The sequence below is a fragment of the Helianthus annuus genome, chromosome 15, assembly GCF_002127325.2.
Source record: "Helianthus annuus cultivar XRQ/B chromosome 15, HanXRQr2.0-SUNRISE, whole genome shotgun sequence".
In the NCBI taxonomy this organism is placed as follows: Eukaryota; Viridiplantae; Streptophyta; class Magnoliopsida; order Asterales; family Asteraceae; genus Helianthus; species Helianthus annuus.
Window position 1 is genome coordinate 15,768,760 of NC_035447.2, and position 6,348 is coordinate 15,775,107.

The 6,348-nt window shown below is 38.1% G+C and overlaps 1 pseudogene; it reads right to left on the reverse strand.

Annotated features, from left to right (window-relative positions):
- Positions 1–2,778: 2,778 nt before the first annotated feature.
- LOC110911088 lies at positions 2,779–5,497 on the reverse strand (annotated as a pseudogene).
- Between the last annotated feature and the right edge of the window lie 851 nt (positions 5,498–6,348).

Here is a 6,348-nt window from a genome sequence, read left to right on the forward strand (position 1 = left end):
CGGAGTTCCTTTTAATCCGCGAGGATATGGTAATCATTCTCATAGATTCGCCGCCCGAGGCAACGAGATTGTGGACCATGAAAACTTTCGTGAATCATGTGATGGTTATCATCCCCGTAGATTCGCCGCCCGAGGCAACGAGGATCCTGACCTTATCTATGATTCTTCTCCCGTGTATGATGAATATGGGGATGAGGAATGGTATTCTTGGGCTACCGGTAGTGGTCTAAACTTACCGGGTGGAAAGCTTGTTGATGTCGGTGAAGACGCAGGGGAAGAGGATTTGAAGATTGCTGTTAATTTTGATGAGTTTTTTAAGGGTGATACGGTGGCTTATGGTGGTTCTGGTTGGGTGACTCTGGTGGCTTTAGATGGGATTGTGACATTTAGAGAAACTAGTCAATATGGGGTGAAACTTCCTTCTCCATTGCTTAGAGATGTACATGGTTTGAAGAACGCACCCATAATCTCGGAAATTAAAGTTGGAAAATATATTCAAATTGTTGATAACAATATGGTTGCCACAATTAAGGGTGATGTTGCTTTGACGGCTACTGACACGATATTTTCACCTATTGAGTCAAAAATCATAGAAGAATCAAATATCTCTTCGTTAAACAAGGAAGGTAAAGATATAACATCTCCATCTTTTAATCTTTTAATTTGAACATTCAAATTGTTAGTATTAATGGGGTTGACCAAATTGTGGATAAACCAACTCAACAAATAAAGAATCAATCATCTTTTGCAATCATGGTGGGTCCCTATGATGACATTGATTTAAAGGCTTGTGTTGGGTTTAAGAAAAAACAATATGGTTATGGAGTTCCACGGGATAGAACGTATGGGGAGGCCCAATCACCTACTAAATACGTGCCAAATGAAATTGATAGGGTATCGAATTTTATTGTGTCTGTTAGTGTGAATGGATTGATCCAACTTGGTTTTCTCCCTGTTGATTTAAAATTCCGAATCGTAAATACATTATCAATGATGGAAGTTGGAGTTAATAATTTTGAGGGGGTTGAACTGATAGTGAACCAAAAACGGTCCAATGCTCCATTCGACCCAGGTGGTACAAATTTAAAGTCGGGCGAGATGATTCGTTCCGAATCGTAAATACATTATCAATGATGGAAGTTGGAGTTAATAATTTTGAGGGGGTTGAACTGATAGTGAACCAAAAACGGTCCAATGCTCCATTCGACCCAGGTGGTACAAATTTAAAGTTGGGCGAGATGATTCGTGAGGTTGAATTTTTTATGCGGGTCATGATAATAAAAAAATGGAATCGGGTTGATGTTCCTTTTGACCCAGGTGGGTTTGGTTTGAAGGTAAAACTCTAGGACGAGTTTTTTTTTTTCGAAGAGGGGGAGTATGATGCAGGGATATCAGATATTATTTTATATTTATTTGAATTTCAATTTCCTAATATTTTGTTAATTAGTTTCCTATTTGAATTGTAATGCCCAACTATAAAATGGGATCTAGGGTTTATTGTTTAATCAGTTTTTTGAGTTGATTATTATAAAAAGAACTTTGTTCTTGGAACCGTTGGTTCAATTTATCGTATTTGATTAATCGATTGTTCTTGAGCCATTTGAGTACGCTTCCGATCCGTATCATTTTCAGTATCATTAATTGAATGAAGTAAGCAAATGCTGAACAAAAGATGGAGCAAAGTAAAGATGTCAATGTAATTCTTTCAAATGTCTTTACATCATATTAGTTTTCTTCTTAAAGTCTCAATTTTTGCTTACAGTTTTATTGTTCTTCTTGTAATACTACTGCAGGGTGAAAACCGAATTCCATCAACAACAAAAGCACGCACTTGAACAAAGGTTAGTAAGAATATTTGTTTACCAAGGGCATGTTTGGGTAAGCTTTTTGAAACAACTTATTGACTTATTGTCTTTTTGAAAAATCATAAGCTCTAAAATGATGTTTGGCAAAGAGGGTGTATGTGAGGGGAAAAAGCCAATAAGTCAATAAGTCATAAAATCCTGACTTTTCCAAGAAGCCAATAAGTCAATAAGTTGTTTCCAAAAGCTTACCCAAACATGCCCCAAATTGCTACTCTCGATCTGTTATAGACATGAATATGAATGTTAGGATAAACTAATTAATCTTGTGATCAACACTTTGAATTGAATTCTTATTTCAAGAAATGAACCTAAACACTCTGGTTAATGAGAGGAGCAGAACTTGTTGATCAAAACAACCATTCTAATGAGTTTCATTTGCTAGTGGTTAGCTCCACTGTCGCGCAGTTAATCTCCCCATTCCTTCCTTTTTCTCAGGTTTTATGATCTTCTAAATTGAAACCCTACATGCTTACATTAAGTTATTCGTAAGAACAATACAACTGATAAATCACTTCAGAGCTGGGATCCCTGCAATCGTTACTCGAGTGCAAGTCCTGCTTTACAATGTCCATGTATATGATTGATCTCTTTCTCAATTTGAATTTTCACTCAGTTATTTCATGGGCAGATTTGTGAGTTTTTAAGGTAAAGTCGTAAAAGTAATTTGTGCAAAGTCGTAAAAGTATTTTAAACAAAAGGGAGGTGTGAAGTGAGGGGAAGTTAAAGGGTGTAAAGTGAAAAGACTTGAAAGATGAGGGTTATAGTGTGTAAAACTTGCGACCAAAGTTGTCACTGGTCTCTTCCTAGTTTTGGCTTGTTTTGGTATTACATTCTGTTTGAATGTGTAAAAGAACTAGCAACGATTAGTTCAACGAATACTTCAATTACATATATATGGGTCTCTAAACAACAAAATTATAAAACCATGATTTTTATTTGAAATTGCACCATTGTCAACCACCACATATAATTGTAACACAGAAACCTTTCAAAGAAACACAAACATAACAAAAGCTATAAGCTTTTAGTTACCCCCACGGAGACGAAGGACAAGGTGGAGGGTGGACTCTTTCTGAATGTTGTAGTCCGCAAGCGTGCGTCCATCCTCAAGCTGCTTACCCGCAAAGATCAGCCTCTGCTGGTCCGGTGGGATGCCTTCCTTGTCCTGAATCTTCGCCTTCACGTTGTCAATCGTATCAGAGCTCTCCACCTCAAGCGTTATAGTCTTGCCAGTCAAAGTCTTCACAAAAATCTGCATACCACCACGAAGACGAAGCACCAAATGGAGGGTGGATTCCTTCTGGATGTTGTAGTCAGCAAGAGTGCGACCGTCCTCAAGTTGCTTGCCAGCAAAGATGAGCCTCTGTTGGTCCGGTGGGATCCCCTCCTTGTCCTGGATCTTGGCTTTAACATTGTCGATGGTATCGGAGCTTTCGACTTCCAAGGTGATGGTCTTCCCGGTCAGAGTCTTAACGAAAATCTGCATACCACCTCTGAGGCGGAGCACCAGATGGAGGGTGGATTCTTTCTGGATGTTGTAATCTGCCAAAGTACGACCATCCTCAAGCTGTTTTCCAGCAAAGATCAATCTCTGTTGGTCTGGTGGGATCCCCTCTTTGTCTTGGATCTTGGCTTTAACATTGTCGATTGTATCGGAACTTTCAACTTCCAATGTGATCGTCTTCCCAGTGAGAGTCTTGACAAAGATTTGCATCCCTCCTCTAAGCCTGAGCACAAGATGGAGTGTGGACTCCTTCTGAATGTTGTAGTCGGCTAAAGTACGGCCATCTTCAAGCTGTTTACCGGCAAAGATCAATCGCTGCTGGTCAGGTGGGATGCCCTCTTTATCTTGGATCTTAGCCTTGACATTATCAATGGTGTCTGAGCTTTCAACTTCCAAAGTGATTGTCTTTCCGGTTAAAGTCTTAACAAAGATCTGCATCCCTCCCCTCAGCCTGAGCACAAGGTGAAGAGTTGACTCCTTCTGAATGTTGTAGTCAGCTAATGTACGGCCGTCTTCAAGCTGTTTACCGGCAAAGATAAGCCTCTGCTGGTCTGGTGGGATCCCTTCTTTGTCCTGAATCTTAGCCTTTACATTGTCAATTGTATCAGAACTCTCAACTTCAAGAGTGATGGTCTTGCCAGTAAGAGTTTTCACGAAAATCTGCATTCCTCCTCTGAGCCTGAGCACAAGATGAAGGGTTGACTCCTTTTGGATGTTGTAGTCGGCTAAGGTACGGCCGTCTTCAAGCTGCTTTCCGGCAAAGATCAATCTTTGCTGGTCTGGAGGGATCCCCTCCTTGTCTTGGATCTTGGCCTTAACATTGTCGATTGTATCAGAACTCTCGACCTCGAGAGTGATGGTCTTGCCGGTTAAAGTTTTCACAAAGATCTGCATCTGGATAAAGAAAATACAAACAGATTAATACCCTAAACAATAAACTATACCACCAAAAACTTAAATCAGATCAGCTGGCATGTGGAACAGAACAAAATTATAACTAGTGACTAAGTTATAAACCAAAATCACAACGAATTATACCTATATTATTTCATCACACTTGACTAATATTAAATCAACAATTCATAAAAAAAACAACAATTGGTTAGATTTCTTGTTTTAAACGACTACTTGTATGAACTATTAGAATCAATATTCATCGTCGTTACAGAAGAAAGAATCAAACATGGACAAATTATATCCAAATCATAACATCTAAAATATGCGAATTCGGCTTGTTAAAAACGACTACTCTTTAACATCATGCATCCAAACTCATCTCATTTGTTATTAAGTCCATCATATCGTTAAAGAACAAGGCATTAACCACACAATTTCACATCTAAATCTATATAGATCAAATAACAAACATCAAACTATCGAGAACAATTCGTATAAAACCACAACTGGCCAGGTCTACAACAAAATACGAATTCATCTATTTAAAAACGATCACGCGTAGGATTATTTAATCAATCACGCATCTAAATCATATATTCGTTATTAAGTTCATCATATTGTTACAATACAAGAAATCCATCACATAAAATCACATCTAAATAGAATAAACTAACAATCAACCACGATCATGAAAATATCCAAAATCAATTCGTATAAAACTACTATCGACCAGATCTACTTTCTATATAATCTCTTCATATTATGTTCATAATACAGTTACAGAACAACAAATTAATCACACACAATTCCACATCTAAATAGATCAAACTAACAAATCAACAACAATCTTCTAATGATCCAATAACAACTCGCATAAACCTACAATCGGCCAGATCTACAATAAACACAAATCCGTCTCGCTGAAAACGATTTCTCATATGATTACGAAGATCAACTATGCATCTAAAAGTTTAAATCGAATGATCAATCACACAATTCTACATCGAAATAGATCTAAAATCTAACATAACATAATAATCAAGAACAAATATATAGAGAAAAGGATGATAGATACCTTGAAAGATATGAAGCAAAACAGGAAGAGCTAAGAATAAGAGAGAAGATTGCTTTGGATTGTTGTTGATAATTGTGATGAACGAATGAAACCAGAAGAGATAAGAAGGTGAATTTATAGGAAGATGAAGAAGAGGCGGTCACGGGTGGAATATTAATGTTACGTAGGTGGTAGGAGACCAACAAATGGTGTCGTGACACGTGTACGGTGGAGAGTCAATGAAGGGGAAGTCTAGTTGCGCACCACACGGTAGGGCATGGGATCTAGAAACGGAGCGTAGCTTCTGGTTTACCGTTGCGGTATTTGACTTTCTTTTGGAAAAATTACAAGTTTTTTGTTTTATCTTTATACCACTTTTCAGGCGGTGTCCTTTTTAACAAATGTTGACAGTCGATGTCCTTTACTAGGTATTTTGTTGCAAGTTTAGTCCTTTACACCCAACCCAGTTAAAAAACCCTGTTAATTGTTGGGTGTAAAGGACTAAACTTGCAACAAAATACCTAAGTAAATGACTAAACTTGCAACAAAATACCTAGTAAAGGACACCGCCTGTCAACAATTAACAGAGTTTTTTAACCAGGTTGGGTGTAAAGGACTAAACTTGCAACAAAATACCTTGTAAAGGACACCGCCTATCAACATTCGTTAAAAAGGACACCGCCTGAAAAGTGGTATAAAAATAAAGGACAAAACTTGTAATTTTTCCCTTTTTTTTGTGACTTTCTTGTGTTTAAAGTTTTCTAGGCTAATATCCCTAAACCAAGTGGTGGAAGGCTTGCAATTCTCTTAAGAGATGCAAGTTTAAATCCCACTTGATGCAGAATGAGGAATTAGTAGACAGTGATAGGATATTCAGAGAAACCTAAGTTCGATCCTTGAGTCAAACGGGTTTTACTGGTAATTTCACCGTCGTGTCTACAGGTGGGTGGGTTATCGGGTTTTCCCCGGAATTGGTGATGGACTCGGGTTACTCTCAGAGTACTCCGTTTGGTCCAGTGGGTGCCTCG